This window comes from Ambystoma mexicanum, chromosome 4p (assembly GCF_040938575.1).
Source record: "Ambystoma mexicanum isolate Mex_15411 chromosome 4p, UKY_AmexF1_1, whole genome shotgun sequence".
Classification (NCBI taxonomy): domain Eukaryota; kingdom Metazoa; phylum Chordata; class Amphibia; order Caudata; family Ambystomatidae; genus Ambystoma; species Ambystoma mexicanum.
In genome coordinates, this window is record NC_090927.1 from 1,261,935,676 (window position 1) to 1,261,955,453 (window position 19,778).

General features: G+C 48.4%; 1 protein-coding gene across 1 annotated transcript in view; it reads right to left on the reverse strand.

Annotated features, from left to right (window-relative positions):
• The window catches only part of C4PH6orf120 (chromosome 4p C6orf120 homolog), a 111,318-nt gene that overhangs the window by 25,446 nt on the left and 66,094 nt on the right, over positions 1-19,778 (reverse strand). The gene's annotated exons all lie outside the window — the stretch shown is intronic.

Consider the following 19,778-nt stretch of genomic DNA (forward strand, 5'->3'; position numbering starts at 1 on the left):
CGAAACCTACTTGGTAAAAGAGAATTGAACAAGGTGAGAAGAGGTGTAGCAAAATCCACAGAGAAAGGTTAAAATCCCAAATAGTCAGTGTTGAAGCACCTAACCTGGATGGCACGAGGGCGCAATCTAAAAAGGTTTCCAAGGCAGTCTTTCGATATTCTGCATAGCGTCCCAAAGGTAAGTGGAGGATGGGTGACCAGGGGTGAAATCAGGAAAGCGTCCAGAGTGGTCACCAGGATGTCCAGGAAAAAAGGTCCTTGAAAGTTCACCAAAGCGTCCCAAAGGAATGGCAAGGAATAAAATGAATGAAAATAAGAAATGGGATTTCACCAGAGATAAAAGAGAAAGCAAAGTTAAGAAGTTTGTGGAACTAGAAAAGGCTGAAGGAAGTGGAACACAGGTAAGTGGAAAGGTAAAGGTCTTCGCTGAGACGGGAGTCGGAAACTGCTTGACAAGCCTTAGCAGTTTAAACACTGGGTAACTGGAATTCAAGTATCAACGTAACAAGGTGTGAAGCAGCAAGACAATCCAGGTAAGCAATGCAGCGTCAGAGAACCGGGGAATCAATCCGAAGGAGCCGGGTGCCGAAAACCAAGGGTTAATCCAAGAGAGTAGTCCGTGATAACAGGCCAGGGATCGGAAACAGGAATCCGGACGTAAGTAACGGAGTTCAAAATACTTCAAAACTAGCACCAGATACACAGTTAAGGAGAACCCGAGACGCGGTTAAGTTGACTATTAATAGTCTATTAGCGTGCGGAAGCGGAAACACGTTACGTGCTCCTCGCGTGACCATAGTGTCCAAGAACGTTACTGACACGGAATGCTGGGAATTGTAGTCCGAACAGGACCGCCAAACCTGCGGCGTTGGCCAAGATGCCAGGGCACTTTCCAGGTGACATAAGGGGTGCCCAGATGCTGTCGCTGCCGCACATGGGGCCGGGGCATGACAGTACCCCCCCGCCCCGGCAAAGAGTACCGCCACCCCGCAGGCGCTCATGCCAAAAGGTATGCAAAAGCTGGGGAGCGTGCAGATTGGAGGCCGGTTCCCACGTTCTGTCCTCAAGTCTGTAGCACTTCCAATCAATCAAATAGGAGCGTATCCCATGACGTACTCGGGTGTCCAAGATAGCATACACCTCATATTTGTCCTCCCCCTGTACCAAGAGTGGAGCTGGGGGGGTCGGGAGACGGGTACCAGGCACAAAAGGACAGAGCAGGGAAACTGAAAGACCGGGTGTACACGCCAATGAGGAGGGATACGCAAGCGCACAACAGAAGGATTGAGACATTGCAAAACTTCATAAGGACCCACGTAGCAGGGCGAAAGCATCCGTTTACCCGAATGGCGAGGCGTTTAGTCCAAGACCACACTCGATCCCCCCGAGTGCATAAAGGGGCCGGCGAGCGAGGTTTGTCCGCCTGTTCCTTTGTTCGTAACGGAGCAGCCTGAAGATGGCAAAGAACAGTTACAAATGGAAATGAGAGAATCTCTTGCATTCTTAGCAGCAGGAACCTGGTCTAAAGAAGGGAGAATAGATTCTTGGGTGTAGGCCGTAGAGAGCATAGAACGGGGAACAACCCACCGACGAATGTCGAGAATTGTTATATGCGTAGCCGGCAGCCCCCAAAACAGCTAACCAATTCGACTGATGTTGTAGGCATAGGCAGCGAAGGTACTGTTCCATAGTGGCGTTAGTACGCTCTGTTTGTCCATCCGTTTGCAGGTGATAAGCAGAGGAAAGACAAGCATCGATGCCAAGTGCATTGGTTAGAGCGCGCCAAAAGCGCGATGTAAACTGCAACCCTCGATCGGAGATCATCACCGGGGGAAGCCCAAAAAACCGAACTACATTGTCAAAGAACAGGGAGGCCAATAGGGGGGCGGTCGGTACACCCGAACATGGTATAAATCGGGCCATTTTGGTAAATTTGTCAACTACCACCACGGGAAGGTCCACTACAAAATCAAGACTAACCATGTACCACGGTTGCGGAGGTAAGGGCATATTCATCAAGAGACCTACAGGTTTCCCTGGTTGGCGCTTGCACTGGGTACAGATGGCACAAATGGAGACGTACAGATCGGTCTCCTTCATTCCGTGTCACCAACACCACCGATGTAATATTTTTATTTTTTTTAAACCATTTTTTATTAGTTTTATTTCAACAAACACAAACCAAACTTGCAGTGCATATAAAAACATTTTGAATTTACATCACTCCTCCCGTGGAAAATAGAACTTAGAAGTTCGCCCAGTACCCTATCTGGGAAAGTTGCTTTTAGAAGTTTGCACATTGAAAGAGCATATAACCATTCTTAACACACCCCACGCTTACTCTCTCCTTTACATCACCACTCAACTAGAACAGAGAGATATTATGACATCATTCGGTATAACTGTTCTCATACGAACATCCGCCGCTTACTCCACATCATTCTATGTAAACACTGCTGGTCTCCCAACCCAAGCCAGGCGTTTTCCTCAGGCCTAACGCAGCCACATCCGTTCCGGATAAATCCTGCCAGAACGAACACATTCCCCTGATCTCTCAACCACCACACATACCGCTAAGAAGCAGCTATTACACGAGTCCCGCACGAGCTGCACACATAGCCGGTGCTCACACGCACCTTTTGACTCTCCCTACTCTCTCTCTCTACTGATCTGAACTTCGGTTCCCAAGGGCGTTCAACCTACCAGCGCCTTCAGACCATACCAAATGGTATATAAGGCGCTATATAAGTGCAAAATAACAATAACAACAATGTTCTATTTCGTCTAGTGTTGGGGTTACCTCTTCCATGGTCTCTGTTGGGTTCCGATCACTTGACCAGTCTCGCTGGTGCCCAAATAACGCAGCTATTAGATGTTTCCAGGCTATCAAGGTTTCAGCCTCCTCCTCCCTCCCAGATCTACTGGATTCCTGCCATACTGTAGTTTCATCTTCAGCCCATTTTTGTAGGTCTTTCCACCATACTTCTATTCTTGGTCTAGGACATGCCTTCCACCCCATAGCAATTCTTCGCTTTGGGAGTACGTATGCCAAATCTTTCAGTTTACTTAAATGCTTAAGTTTACGTGGTCTAGGAAACCCCCCCTAACAGACAGGCCCACACTGTATCCACCACTATTTTTATCCCTTTCTCTTCCAGTATATGCGCTATTTCTCCCCAAAACCTTTCACTTACTGGACATGTCCAGAACATATGCACCAATCCGGCGTTTTCTTTGTCACATTTGGGGCACGATTGTCGTCCTGAGTTTTTGAATTTGGCTATCCTTTGAGGTGTCATATACACCCTGTGGGTTATATAGAAATGTATCTGTTGTAGTCTAGCATTCCTTGATACTTTCCTATGGTACCTTTGGGCTCGCTCCCACATCCCATCACTCATTGGGGCACCCACTTCCTCTTCCCAGTCTTGTCTCAGTTGTACCACTTCCTTTCCCACTTTGGACATCATCAGCTCATATATCCTAGATATCTCATGTCCTCCTTCTGCTACGTCATAGATTGGGCCTCATCACGAGTTGGGCGGTAACTCCGGCGTTAATAGCGCTGGAGCTATCTGCCCTACCGCAATTAGCACCGGATCACGTGTTTGGCGGATTTGGAAATCCCCATTCCCCATTGAGCCCATTCAGGAATGCCCCATTCTCCATTGGGCTCAATGGGGAAATTTCGCGCTCATACCGCCGGCGGTATGAGCGCGAATTTTCAGCAAATTTCCCCCCAGCTCAGAGCTTTGGAGTAATCCGCACGAATCCCTGATTTGGCAGACCGTTAAATCTGGCCGTAACAGCACTACCGCCGGATTTAAGGCTTACCGCCAAACTCGTGACGAGGCCCATTGCATCTATGGTGGTGTCTGGTTGGTCTTCTAGTACTACTTAGGACCATGTCTCTTTAATTTGCCGCACCACCCTATGGTATGTGATATATTGTCCCGTGTGTAGCCCCGTCTCCTCCTCCAACATCCCAAAGTCTTTTATCTTCCCTTTCCTGCCAAATGTCTCCCATTGTAGCTATCCCGACCAGTTCCCAGTGCTTCCTAATCATCATCCGTAATTGTTTTTCTTTTCCCGTCAGGGCAACTAGGGGCACTTGCGGTGAACACGGGAATGGATTCTCCATTATGCGACAGGTCCTGCACCATATCTCCCACCCTAACTTCATCATCCTTGGGCGCCCTTCCATACCCGATCTGGACAACCACATCATTTCTTTCAAAAAGAAAGGGGCACAGTCCCGTCGAAACAACCTGGACTCTGAGGTTGGTTCTTCGGAGAGCCATTTTGCTACATATTGTAGCTGGCTTGCTAAGTACTAGATCTCATAATTCGGTAATTTTATGCCTCCTTTCTCGTGTGGGTTTTGTAGCTTCCAAAGGGCCACTCTGTTCCTCATCCCATGCCAGAGGAACTCCCTGCATATGCCATGCACCTTAGCAAAGAACCGCCTTGATATCAGATATGGGATGTTCCCGAAATAATGCAACAGTCTTGGCAGGACCACCATTTTTAGCATTGCCCCGCGCCCCATCATCGCCAAGGGGAGCTTCACCCAGAATTTCATACTATTTTCAATACTCCTGGTCGCCTTCTCTGTGTTATGCTGGTGCTCTGCCTCCACCGTATGGTATATATCGATCCTAAGATATCGAAACGTACTGACCTCCCATGGTATCTGCAAGACCGGTAAGTGATCTAATGGGATCCCTTTATATATGCCCAGTGGAAATATGCAAGATTTTTTAGGGTTCACAGCTATACCAGATAGTCCAGCAAATCGCTCCATCACTTCAAGTACATATTGGAGGTTTTCTTCGGGGTAGCATAGATATAACAACATATCATCAGCGTACAGGGAGATTAGGTGTGGTTCCCCTTTTATGCTAATACCTATTATGGCGTACTGTTGCCTCAGGTATATTGCTAGGGGCTCTAAAGCTAGGATATACAGCATGGGGGACCACGGGCATCCCTGTCTGGTGCCTCTGCTGAGTTGTCATCTCTCTGATATTACTGCTCCTGGTTTGACCCTGGCCACCGGCGCACTATATAATAGTTCAGCCCATTTGAGATACCCAGGTCCTATTCCATAATTGGCCAGGGCCGCCATCAACCAAGGCCACTTGACGGAGTCAAAGGCTTTTATTACGTCCAGCGATACTATTACAATTTCACCCACATCCCCTTGAGCGTGTTCAATGACTCGGAGTCGTCTGAGATTGTTAGATATGTTCCTATTAGGGACATAGCCAGTCTGGTCGGGGTGTATTAATTTATCTATGGCCCTCCTCATTGTGGTTGCCATGACCGCTGTCAGTATTTTACTGTCCCGATTCAGCATTGATAATGGACTATATGAGCCGCAATCATTACCAGGTTTATTGGGTTTAGGGAGTGGTATAATAATCGCTTCTCTAAGGGACTCTGGTAGCCTTCCCACTTTGTATGCCTCATTTAACATCTCTAAAAGCTGGGGGGGGCACATCATTCTTATACATTTTATAAAATTCACTAGGGAGTCCATCTGCCCCGGGAGTCTTACTGGTGGGTAGCTGCACCACCACCTCTTCCAGTTCCTCTAGAGTAATCGAATCCTCCAGCTCCTCTCGCTCTTCTGTGCTAATTTGTGGCAACCCAATGTCTTCCAGTGTGTCTCTTATTTCCTTGCAATCACTTCCCTCTTCATCACCGTACAAGAGACGGTAATAGTCTACAAATTCCTGATTAACGCCTTCTTGGGTGTCCACTATGCGCCCATCATCCTTCGTTATCGTTCTGATTGTAGGTCTAGGGGTCTCGTTCTTATATAACCATGCCAGGGCCCTCCCCGGTTTATCCCCTCCTGCGTGCTGCCTCTCTATATATTTTTTGTAATTGAGGTTGCACAGTCTCTCCCAGTGCCCAGCACATTTTTTTTGCAGCCCAAGTATTGCTTCCCTTTTTTAATGCTGCTTCGAGATCTGTTTCCGCATCCTGCAATTCTGCTAAAATCCCTCCTTGTAGTCCCTTGGATTTAGCTATAGCTATGCCCCTCACTACCACTTTAAGGGCTTTCCAGAGCATGCCTGCTGTCTCTACACTGCCCATGTTAATCTCAAAATAGCTGATTATTTCCTCTCTCAAATCCTCCCTAAAAATAGTATCTTTCAACGCCTCTGCTCTGAGGCACCATGTCGGTATCCTTGTTCTTGGGGGTCGGTATTGCCATACTAGTATTAGCGGTGAGTGGTCTGAAAGGACCCTCGCTTTATATTATGTCTGCGCTATCTGTCATTAGCTCCTGTGTGACAAACAAGTAGTCCAGCCTGGTATGCAAATTTTGTGGGGCTGAGCAATGCGAGTATTGTCTGTCCTGTGGATGGCGTGACCCCCATACATCTTCAAACCCTAGGTCCGTTAATAACCGCAACGTCCTAGCGGCCGGAGTGGGTCTATTCATTTTGTTATCTGATCCATCTGTATTCGGGTTTAGTGCGCAGTTGAAGTCTCCTCCACAAATCACCGCCCCCCCCCCCCTAGGCACATGCTGAGTTTGCTATATAGAGACCTAAAATATGCCACCGTATCCTGGTTCGAGGCGTATGCATTTATAATGTATATTTCCTTGTTTTCCACCAGCCCTCTTATTATAACCATCCTCCCATCTTCCTCAACTGTAGATTGTAATAGCTGAAATAGGACATGCGGTGCCACCCAGGTAATCACCCCTCTAGCATAGGCAGAGTATGTTGCGCCTACAACGGTCCCTTTCCACTTCTTCCGGATCACTTCCAGCTTTGCCTGTGTGAGGTGAGTCTCCTGTATAAAGACTATTTTCTGTCTGCGCAGATACATCATAACCTTATTCCTTTTTAAATAGCTATTGAGCCCTCTAACATTCCAAGTAACTACTTTAAGGTCCCCCATAATGTATTGGGATCCCGCTCCTCTCTACGCCAGTAAAGTCCATGTCTAGGTTTTCCCTTTTTTACATGCAGGCTCGTTCTCCCATATAAACTTCCCCTAACTATAAACACTTCCCTCCCAAGCTCCCATCTTCCCTCCTCTTTACCCAACTCCAACACACTCCCCCAACTCTTCCCCAACCTCCCCTCTACCTCTCTTCTCCCCCCCCATCCCACCCTACCCTTCAGCCCCCTTTTGTCCCTCCCCAACTGTTGTCCAGCTCCATCCCTGGATCTCAGGCAGCCCCGCATCTAGCCCTTTTCCAGCTATTGCCGTACTCACGGCTCAGCAGGGAAATATCGCCTTAGCAGCAATTCTACTATACCAACTCCCAGGGGTAGGGTGTCTTCATCCTGTTGCTCCTTTTTTGGGTCATCAAACTAAGCGCGCCTAATGCCTCCCACTGTCATGCACTTCCTATAGTCTAGTCCAACATGTTCAAATGTCACATGTACAGTTTCCCATTACCATCTTTGCTGGCCACGCTATTATTATCATCTGTTCTGCTGTCTCTGCCCCCAGCAACCCGGGCTCACTTTTATCATGCCTGGCTATTTTGTCACTTATCGTGTTCTTCTTGGCCTTGCTCCTCATCTCGATCCAGACAGCCATGTGCATCCAGCCACGTCGCCACTTCCTCTGGGGTGTCAAAAAAAAAAAAAAGCTTTGCCTTGGTGTAAAATCTTGAGCTTTGCAGGATACAAGAGCATGTATTTGAATCCAGCTGCGTGCAGTCTCCTCTTGATCTCCACATAGCTGTAGCGCTGTCTCTGTACCAACATAGTGTAATCCGGGTACACAGTGATGGTCGCTGATGCTCTTGTTATCGTCCACCCTTTCCGGAAGAATTTCAATATCTTCTATCTGTCCCTGTAATTCAGAATCTTCGCTACAATTGCTCTGGGGGGGCTCCGGGTTGCGGTTTCCTCATCAAGGCCCTATGCACACGTTCGATTGCGGACCCTTGGGAGAGCTTGCTAGCTCCTATTTCTTGTATAATCATGTTCTCCACATTGTTCGTAGGGTCTTGGACTTCTTCCCCCTCCGGCAGGCCAACCACGCGTATGTTGTTGCATCTCGCTCTTCCCTCTGCCTCTTCCGCTCGGTTCTCTAGGTTGGCCACCTGTTTCAGTATGTGGACGTCCCTGGCATTGTTTGTGCTGGTTTCCGTGTTGATTTTTACCGCGCTCTCTAGGCTACTCGTTCTCTCCACAAGCGCTCTCACATCTTGTCGTAGCAGATTGACCTCGACCCCCACTGCATCTATCTTAGTTTCTAACACGGTTTTCAGGTCTGCCATCGCTATCCCCCCCGCCGAGGTTTTCAATTTGGTAATGGCTGCCAAAATCAAGTGGTCCTCTTTAGGCGGGGCGTGTCTGTGGATGTAGTAGCCATACCTTGTGTTGGGGTAGTGGGGGCCTGCTGCGACTTAGCGAAAATGTCCATTGTTGGCTGCTTGCCCTTAATTTTGCCTCCCCTTACGGACATTTTTCTCCTCCTGTCTTCACACCAGAGTTTGTTATCCCAACTGTGAGCGGGTCATGTGCCCCCTCTCCGCTACTTTTCCGTTCTTCTCTGTTATCAGGACCAGACCCAGCTTTGGGGCTTATGTATCACTTCAATGGCTTGTGGGCTTGGTGCTAGCTACTCAGTTTTGCAAGGTCTCCCTGCGCCTGTCCGGGGATTTCCTCTCTCACCCCCTTCACCTATGCAATAGCCCTGGTATTGCCTGACCTCATGCACACTCCTCTCCTGCGTGGGGCCCTGGCCACCTTCAAGTCTCACTTCCATGGTATCCCTGGATTTATCGTCTGGCTTTATGAGGGGCGCACCTCCTCCCTCCACCTTATCAGCCGCCTATGTGTCTTTTGCCTCGGCTTAGCCTTGTGTTGCACTGGGGCTTTTCACCTTGCAGTACCGGACTTCGCCTTCGTTTTCCCGGCACTGTACTTATGTGCCCAGCTTTGCAGCAATATGCGCCCACGTTTGGGGAGACTTTGTAGTATATTGAGATTTTAACCCCCAGCGTTTATTGGGCTCCTTCCGAGGCTTACTTGTATGTCAATGCGGTGCTTCTTCGCCGCCGGGGAGATGTTGTACTTTGTTGTTGCCAGTAATGATTATTGTACTATTGTTCCTTGGCGTCCGGGCGCTGTATGAGGCAGCTCACCAGTGTTCGCCCGCGCCTCCTGTCTCTCGTTACAGCCGCACGTTCTTTGTTATCTGTGTGTGTGCTGTACTTGTTGCGCACAGCTGGTCCTCCGCATTCGGATCAGTTTCCCCGCTGCGGCGTCCGTGCCTACGTTGAGAGCCTGATTCCTGGGCACTTTGCTTCTGTGTCCCGGGGGACCTCGGGTTCCCCAGTGCAACTAGTGCTCGCGCTTGTATGGGGTTCCGCTCCCCGATCGCTCGCAGGTCCTTCTCCCCGTCACTGCGATCTGGGTGCTCCAGCTCCGCGCACCATGAGGTGTGCCGGTTGTTTTCCGGGCTCGATAGCGATCGCCTCTCCCTTGCTGAAGCACTTCTTATGGCGAGCCCGGTGCAAGTTCTGGGTGGCTCCTTGGTCTAATCCTCGCCGCTATCTTGCGGCCAGTCTCACCGCGGCCGTCGGAGGCTACAAAGTATCATAGCTTCCATCTCTGCCATTCGATCATCTCCTGGAAGAGTGCATGTGATTCAGCTTTCATTCAGGTTTCTTTTCCTCCTCGTTTCTTGTTGAAATACGCGGTCAGAAGGCATACGCTTGGCCGGATCATTTGTCGGATCCAGGAGCTCTTGAATGAAGCAGCCTATTCCATGGCTGCCAAGCCACCCCCCCCCCCCACCGATGTAATAGTTCATATGTTTTAGTGCGACCTGGGTGGGCCACCAACTTGGAATCATGCGACCATTCGAGAGCCATTCTCCTGGTTCTATTGTCGGGAAGAAACAGACCATGAACATAAGGAAGACCTGAAACAAGTGTAGCACCCAACCCCTCAAGAGAGAAAACATGATCCTTGGCCCACTGCCGCACCAGACCCAAAAGGGACGGAGAAGCCGAATATACACAGACCACCGAACCAGATGGTAAAATCTGTGTTAGCGGTTTTTGAGTGTCACAATCGATACCAATCCGGGACAGAGCGTCCGCTTTTCCGTGTAGAGGGCCAGGACGGTAGGTTACCATGAAGTCGAACATCGTTAAGAGGTGCCAACGTATTTGCCGGGCATTGGTGCATTTTGCATGGGACAGGGCTTGCAAATTTCTATGATCAGTATACATCGTCATGAGGTGTCTTGTCCCCAAAAAGGTGATGTCTCCACTCTAAAACACAGCTCGAATAGCTAAGAATTCTCTGTCCATTATCGTATAATTGCGTTCAGCAGATGACAATTTTCGGGAGTAGAATGCAACTGGATACATCTGCTGTGTAGAGAGACAGATTTGTGAAAGGATAGCCCCTACTGCAATGGCGGAGGCATCAGCCTCTACGATAAAGGGGAGAGACAGGTTGGGGTGCTGCAAAACAGGAGCCGTAGTAAAAGACTCTTTCAAGGCCTGGAAGGCCAATTGTGCATCAGAATCCCAAAGAAATTGAATATTAGGGCTGGTAAGGCATGTAAGGGGGGGCCACAATCTCGGAAAACGAGACTATGAACCTGCGATAAAAGTTTGCAAAGCCCAGGAAGGACTGCAGAGTTTTCACAGAAGTCGGAACAGGCCATTCTAGAACCACCTGGACTTTGGAAGCGCACATATGCACCCCTTTTGCAGATATTTGGAACCCCAAAAATTCGACTGAGGATGCATGAAAAACACATTTCTCCAGCTTTGCATATAAGGAGTGTTCCCGGAGACATAAGACAGAGCAGACATGCTGGACAGAGCAGACATGCTGGACGTGTTGGTGCAAAGTGTTGGAAAAAAAATCAAAATATCATCAAGATATATCACAACATAACAATCCAACATGTCTCTGAATATATCATTGACAAAATGTTGGAAAGTGGCCGGGGCGTTACAAAGCCCAAAGGGCATTACACAGTATTCATATAGACCAAACTTGGTCCTAAAGGCAGTCTTCCACTCGTCCCCACTTCTCATCCTCACCAGATTGTACGCCCCTCTTAAATATAGCTTGGTGAAAATGGTGGACGAGGTCAATTTGTCAAGTAGTTCAGATATCAGAGGCAGTGGATACTGGTTCTTAACAGTAATTTTATTAAGGGCCCTGTAGTCCACACAAGGGCGTAATTCCCCCTCTTTCTTAGGTACAAAGAAAATCGAAAATCGGGGATGCTGCAGGGGAGCGAGATGGCCGGATATGCCCCAGACGTAGAGCTTTGTCAACATACTATCACAGATGATCCTCCTCTTTTTGCATTAAAGAGTAAACCCAACCATGTGGAATAACTGCCCCAGGGACCAAATCAATGGGGCAGTCATAATTCCGATGTGGAGGAAGATTTTCATAAAGTCTTTTGTCAAAAACATTGATATATTCTTTGTATACCGGAGGTAGTTCTGAAGTGGGGTTTTGTAGTATGGCACTAACCGAGGAAACGTTAGCAACCAGTGCCAAGTAAAGCGACAACTCCGAGACATGCTGAGAACCAAGACACTGCCGACTGCAAAACATGGAGGAGAAGCGCACTGTTTGTTGGATCCAATCAATTACAGGATTATGGGTCTGTAACCAGGATAGACCAAGTATAATCCCGAACTGAGGAGCCGAAATGAGATCAAACGTAATGTACTTGGAATGGCCTTCTGGAGTTGACATCCGAAGAGGTGCATTCTGTTCTGTTACTTGTCCTGAAATCAGACGGGAACCATCGACGGCATGTACTATCTCTTTGGTAGAAGTAGGCAACCCATGGTGACTAGCCAACTGTACATCCATATAATTTCCTCTAGCACCAGAATCGATCATGACAGGGCTGGAAAAGGACATAGAACCTGGGGCAGAAAAACACATAGAAAGGAACATATGAGAAGCAAAATGGTTTTCTCCTGAGCCCTCTATTCGCTGACTCGTCCTGCAGGCTCGAGTCAAGGGCGAGTCTTGGCGTTTCCCACCATTTTAGCTGGTCTTTTGGGGCAGACGCAAATGTAATGACCTGCTTGGCCACAATGGAAACAGAGGTGGTTGATAATGCGTCTCTCCCGTTCTGCTATGGGTAACGGACCCCTAGTAGCCCCTATTTGCATGGGTTCCACTTCTCCTGACGAACTAGAAGTACCTGACTCCTACTTGGCCAAGAAGCAGAGATCCGGAACCCGGCATTCTCCTCGTCTCTGCCAGTGCCTGGCATCGACCTGTAAGACTAGGTCCACCAATTCTGAAAAAACGGCCGGTACTGCTGGTACCACTGATAAAGTATCCTCAAGTTCGTCAGAGAGTCCTTTGTAGAAGACGGCAGCTTTCTTCTGTTCTGGCCACGTGGTCTCGGCCACTAACTGGTTAAAGAGGTCTGCTCTACCCTGAGTGATGGCAAGGAACTCAAGATCAGAGGCCTGCGCCTTATGTCGCATGTCAAACACAGCATTCATGGTTTGGATTAGGGCATCAAAATCGTACAACACTGGGTCATCTGCCTCTAACAGAGGGTTGGCCCAGGCGGCTGCCGTCCCACCCAAATGGGATAGAACAAAAGCAGCCTTAGTCGTGGCATCTGGAAATGCCAATGGATGACAAAGAAAGTGCAGACGGCATTGGTTCACAAAAGTTCGGTAGGCCTTTGGGTCACCCGTGAAGCGTTCTGGTGGTGCTAAAGGAAAAGGCCCAAGCAACACAAGGGGGTCGGAGCGGGAGGTTGAGTTTGAGGTACTGGAGGGTTTGCGACTGCTGCAGCCTCACCGAACTCCTCATCAGGAGGTAACGGTTGTATAAATCTCTGTAACACGTCCATACGCTGATGTAAAGTTGTATGGGCAGAAGCCATATCAGTGCGCAAGGCTGATAAAGCTTGCATGAGTGCCTGCACTGGATCCGGTCCCAGATCCATGTTCCAACAGGCGTGTAAAAGGGCTCCTTAATCGGTCAAAACTTAGACAGTATGTATATTACACAGTTCACTCTAGTCTGGAGTTAATTTGCAAACAGACTTTCCCCACAAGAGTGCAGTCTGCAGGAATATAGTACACCTGACAGACCAGGGGCTTGAGTGAAAAGGCAGGAGCAGCAGCAACAGAGCTATAGGAAAGAACAACAAGAGTTCAGTACAGTAGTCAAGGATACCAACCTTGGCAACCACCACCCTCTGCTTCCCACTCTTACCTGCTCCGTGAAGGAAAAGACCCGAAACCTACTTGGTACCACAGAATTCAGCAAGGTGTGAATAGGTGTAGCAAAATCCACAGAGAAAGTTCAAAATCCCAAATAGTCGGCTTTGAAGCACCTAAGGCGGACGGCACGAGGGTGCAATCTAAAAAGGTTTCCAAGACAGTCTTTCGATACTCTGCATAGCGTCCCAAAGGTAAGTGAAGGATGGGTGACCAGAGGTGAAATCAGGAGAGCGTCCAGAGTGGTCACCAGGATGTCCAGGAAAAAAGGTCCATGAAAGTTCACCGAAGCGTCCCAAAGGAATGGGAAGGAATAAAAATGAATGAAAATAAGAAATGGGATTTCGCCAGAGATAAAAGAGAAAGCAAAGCTAAGAAGTTTGTGGAACTAGAAAAGGCTGAAGGAAGTGGAACACAGGTAAGTGGAAAGGTAAAAGGTCTTAGCTGAGACGGGAGTCTGAAACTGCTTTACAAGCCTTAGCCGTTTAAATGCCGGGTAAGTGGAATTCAAGTATCAACGTAACAAGGCGTGAAGCAGCAAGACAATCTAGGTAAGCAATGCAGCGTCGGAGAACCGGGGAATCAATCCGAAGGAGTCGGGCGCCAAAACCAAGGGGTAATCCAAGAGAGTAGTCCGTGATAACAGGCCTGGGATCGGAAACAGGAATCAGGACATAAGTAACTGAGTTCAAAATACTTCGAAACTAATACCAGATGCACAGTTAAGGAGCACCCGAGCCGCGGTTAATTTGACTATTAATAGTCTACTAGCGTGCGGACGCAGAAACACGTTACATGCTCCTCACGTGACCATAGTGTCCAAGAACGTTACTGACACGGAATGCTGGGAATTGTAGTCCGAACAGGACCACCAAACCTGAGGCGTTGGCCAAGACGACAGGGCACTTTCCAGGTGACATAAGGGGTGCCCAGACGCTGTCGCTGCCGCACATGGGGCTGGGGCATGACACTTCTTGCCCGGTGTTCGCTTCACTTTTTGAGTACGTGTTTTTTTATTATGCTCCAATTGGTGGACCCCGGACTACACTAGAATGCATGCACTGAAAACTGCTAATAAGACCACTACAAGGCGCAGAATAGCTCAACCCAGAAGCCAAATGGCTCTCAGTGCTCTGGAAAGTCAAACCCCTGTGGTAACAGGACACCACCCCAAGCTTCGAATTTAGTGCTAGCAATGATCTATCTGCAAGTTCAAAATCTGTTGTTGCCCGTTAGTAGGAAGCTGCCCGTTAGTAGGAAGTTGTTGGAGGTACAGCTGGAGGAGGGCATGTGGGCCACTATAGCTTTATAGACCTGTAGCGAGGGCCGTACTGGGCTTTATGGGCCCTGAAACGGAGTTAAAGGCTGAACGTAGCAAGGGCCTTTAACGAGGTATGAGGGATCATAATGCCCGGTACTGCCCGAGATGCAGATTTATAAAACTATTATAACACCCTCAGTATTTAATTAAATTAGAAAAAAAAGACAAATACAAATGTAGGGCCAAAGTAGTTACAAATGTACATTTCATATTTATTCATATAAACCATAAATAATAAGCAGGTGTGTATTGGGAAGAATCAACACGGATATTTACTAAATTGTGTAGGTGTTTTTCGTTGAAAGGTTTCCCATATTATGTAGCCCAACAGAAAGCGTTAAGTTTGCTACGTGCTGGGGGAGGGGGGGTTAGGGGGGGCTGGTTCGTTATGCACAGTTGCACAGGAATGTGGCAGATAAACAATTGCTGGAACGCGACTAGGGTGAAATATGAAAGAGGCGCGAGGGGGCAAGGACACGTTGGCATGCTTAAAACAGCAGAGCAATGCAGCATATATACAATTGAAAATACAGTGTTGCTGGTGTGGAATGGTATGTGGGCACATTAGGAAGGAGGTGACCGAAAAGAGCATTTCTGATCAAGTTGTATTTTACAAGGCACATTTTACAGATATATGATATTTTCATATGCCAGCAAAATATGTCTTTCACAATGCAGCCCTCCAGATTCAGCATCCTGCAAGGGTACCAAGCATGAACAGAGCAGGAAATTGGAAGTATATGGGAGAAGAAGAGAGATACCTGGTGCACCGCTTCAGCACCACTTCACTTTTCTGACAGAAATGCCTGCGTTGCATGCGTCTGCGCTACGTGTGCCTGGTCTCCTGCTTTGGTGCTGAAGTTCTAGGTGTATGTCACTTATACGGTGGAGAACATTCTACATTTAGACATTGGTTTTTAAAGTACTGTACTACCACGTTTTCAGAGAGGGAGTTGGATTCCTCATTGCAGCGATTAGTAGGGACATTGCACGCATGTTTGGTGAGAACGCCCATCACAGTTCTCTACAGCTTAAAAAACGCACTCTGCAATACAATGCAGAGTAAGCTAATGTCACCGCTGCCAACAGTAGAGAGGTTGATGGTTTTGAAAAACAGTGGCATGATCACCATAGAAAGGTCAGAGAAAGTAGAGCCTCAGCAAAATATCTGTGGAAGAGGTGATGGATCACCATTAGAATTGAAGCAGACTACAAACTAAGAAAGTATGCTGTTCCTGACAAAGGAAGCTTTGAGTCCTTTGGTGGCTATGACATCATTTTCGTGAGTGGACGGGGCCACGTCAGGCATGCTCGCATGGAAACGCAGAACATTAACTGTTGAAGTTCTGAAATGGGACTTGGGTGGAGGAGGAAGAACGCTTCAATATACTTCCAGGTGGCAAGTGTGTTTTCCAGGCTGTAATGGGTGGCGGCAAAGGTATGCAGCCTCAATTTTTGTCCGGGCTGTATTATATCTGTGGGCTATACCAGCTCGTATAGCCCGCAGATTAACCAATCACATTAATGGAAACACCAGAAGGGTATATGAATTTACCTTACAGACCATTGAGAGAGTGGGTCAGATGAAGCGCCAACAACCTTCCTCGATCCAGCATGCAGGTGCCTGAATCATGCGCTTGAATTCAGGCAATAGCTTTCATGGCATAGTGACGAGTATGAAACACTGGCCCCATTTGCAGATTAATAATGGACGAGGAGAAAACCAACAAAAAGGTATAATGCATGGTCAGAGTTCGAAATTGCCAGGACCTGGGGAGCCATTTAGCTCCTGGTTAGAGCCAAGGGTTGCATGTTAATCTAAAAACTACTAGGAGATATTTTGAACCCAGTTTCAAGTGGTGCCATACAAACCTAGCTATGCGATATTAACTTTGTCTGTTTTGGAATGCACATAAGGGAGAATAAAGCTCACACCCAAGAGACATTTAGAGCATATTAGATTGTATACAATTGACAAACACTGGTCGTGCGCAGCAAATCTAACTTTGCCAAAATGCTACGTGGTAGCTCCTGCCGAACTGTTTTTATGCCCGATACCCAGGAGCTGCTTTTTGCTTCTGGTCAACAAATCTCAACTTCGATCCGTGAAACACAATTTACTTGATGTATGAGCGCATTACAAATGCACAATAAATACATAAAATCGTGTTTCATACTAGAGCACATGACCTCAGAATATACGGTTTCCCCAAGATCCCAAAGCTGCACTGCTTTGAACCCCGCCTGTTAGAGATTTCAGAAGGCATCCATGCAAAAAGGCAGTTCAGCTCCTGGAAGATGCAGGCAAAAGGATTACAGCAACTCTGTTGAGCTCCAAGATACAAACAGAAACCAGACTTCAGACTGGTTGGTCCCACCAGTCCAAGGGATGAAAGTCACAGTTCAGATCTCCCAGTCAACAAGGCAAGGCTTCACACAGCAATTGTTGCTTTTGCCAATGCTGGACTCAGCCACGGTCCACTAGTGCTCCTTTTGGATACTTGAATCCCATGAACTACTCTGCAAACCAAAAAGGTAAGTACAGGGTTTGAACCACGAGGTTCAGCCATTTTGAGTACCAGAGTACTCAAAAAGGCATCATCATAGTGAAAACTAAAAGCACACAGCAGTGCAACTAGAACATAAAACCCAAACTGTTCATTTATTATTTTTTTTTGTTTACACATAGCAGGGTTTGAAATTGCTGGGAGACATTTAGCTCGTGGTTATAGTGTAAGAGAGCCTGATTGGCTTGACACCAGAAGCTACATTTGACTCCTAGGTCATCGGGTACCATATACATACCTATGTGACATTAACTGTGTATTTGGGAACATGTATAATGGGACACATACAGAAGGCATCAACATAATGGGTCATATGCAATCATCATAAATATATGTTTTGCATCTCATGTCTAAGTGAGACAAGTGGCACACCAAGTAATAGCTCCTTGTTCCTCAGCAGTAGCTCCTCCATACTCTAGTCATGCTGGTTACCAGGAGCTGCTTTTAGCTTCTGCTCATGAAATCCTTATTTCGATAACTGCTTTAGAAAAAAGAACAAGAACACACACTTCAAGTGGCTTGTGCTGCCATTCAAAGGTGTATTAGAACAAGCAAATGCGAGTTCTTGCTACACCGGTAACAAAAAGGGGCTACTCAGTGCACGTCAAACAATGTAAGTGAACGGGCGAGTGGGGCATGGCTAGCGGCCATGCTCTAAGGCAGCAGTCACTGTGAGCTCCTGCATGATCCGTCTGTCGATAACTGGTCTGGCATCCTAATCGTAGCGCATCTGTCGGAACACTGGCTGCTTCTTCCCAGCGCAGTGCTGACAAGGCAGCCCGCCCGAGGGACTCCAAGATGGCGCCCGGCACCTTTGGGAGAAATGCATAGGCAGCAGTGAAGGATCAGCTTGCAGGCGGCAGTCCCAGACTGGTTTCCCCTCTCTTCCAGTTTGCTAGTTGGGTGCAGGCTGCGGTGTGTGGCAGGGCGGGATCACCCAGGGCTGGACCAAACAACTTTTCTGAGTGCCGAGAGCTGGGCGAGGGCACCCTTGCAGTAGGATGGCGCTTCCAGAGGCCCCCGGAGGGTGCAGCAGCTAGTGTGAGAGTCGGCATCCACAGGAATTATGAGCTCATGATCCGAATCCGAGCAGGCAGAGGATTGGCAGTGTGGGAGTCAGGAGACCTGAAGTGTGCTGCGCAGAGGGCTATAGCGCCACTGCACACACTATTTTATAGGGGCCCTTGGGCTGTTTAACTAAAGTGGCAATTGCGGGGGATGAGCGCTGCCCAGGCCTCCAGTGCGGTTATCTCAGCCCCCCCCCCACTTTGTGGGAGCGCTTTACACACCACATCCCTGGAGGTCACTGCAGTTGGTGGTGGACATTGCTTGCGCCCTCCCTGGCTGGGAGAGTTGCAGAATATCCTGCCCCTTGGGTGCACTTGTTCAGGGGACCCGTGGAGGGCATCATTGTTTGTGGCGGTCTGACTGCTGCATGTGTGCAGCACGACTGCAAGGTGAGGCGCCCACCCCGATGCCTGGGGGTCCCCTGCGCAGCCTGTATACCAGTATCTTACTCCTGCACGCTCATGCCAAGGAAGCACAGCAGGGGCAAATCCAAGTAGACCGTAATGGAGGCCTACAGCCGGAAAGAGGGGCATAATAGTTCTGCCGATGTCTCACCAGCAGCAGTGACCCCCCCCCCTGCCCCGACCAACAGGGGGACGCTTGTGTCTTAGCGGCGCTTCAGGTGTTCTTGGAGCATAAGATTGACACACACATAGTAGATGCTGGCCTGTTAGACAGGCTGTAAGAACATTGGTGGAACAACTGTGCGCAACGGAAACGCAGGGTAAAAAAAAAAAAAACACATCCTGCATAATGGGAGTGCGGTCGGAGGTGAGAAAATTGACAGATAAGTGCAGTGTACTAGCATCTTGACCTTAAGACGCAGAGGGCAGAGCCAGGATCCTGGGGCTACTGGAGGGTGAGGAGAGGGGCAAACCCCGCGTCGTATGTGGAAAACCTTTTGTTGCAGAAGTGACCCCGGTCAAAATCTCACAGGTTTTGCGGTGGAACGAGGTGGATCCGATGGGTGGATGATGTGGCTGTGCCCGAATATGCTACTGGCAATTGGGCTGCTGTTGACGGGTTTGAAAGAATGTTCCTTCCTCCTATTTTTTTTCCCTTTCTTCTTGGGCAGCTCTTTTTTTCTTGCCTTCCGATCTATACCGATGAGGTTGTGTGGTCTGGTAGGGCAATGACACTGCTTAGCGGGAGCCAATAGCCCTAGCAGCACGGCGGCTGCCTGATCTTGCACCACTGTTGCGTTTGGGTCCTGGGTGCCCCCTGAGACTAGGCTCTGGCACTACAGTGAATGCACAGGGTGGCGTGGCCCATGGTGTGATGTTGACCTTAATACTGAGAATGGATGGCTAACGGGGTAAGAGCAGTTACCTGGTACGTTCGTGGCCTAAAGAGTTATGTGAAGAGGAACAGGGTGCTGTCCTATTTGTGAAGGCAAAGGATTGAGATAGCAATATCGCAGGAGACCCACCTCACAGCTGAGAGGCAGAACGTAATTGCCAAGAAGCGTGGAGGGAAACATCTTTGGCTCCACATATTCGGCATATGCCAGAGGAGTCCTTGTATGGATTGCACCATCTGCGTCCTTTAGAACACTACAGACTAAGGAAGATGAGGAGAGCAGGATGGTCCTG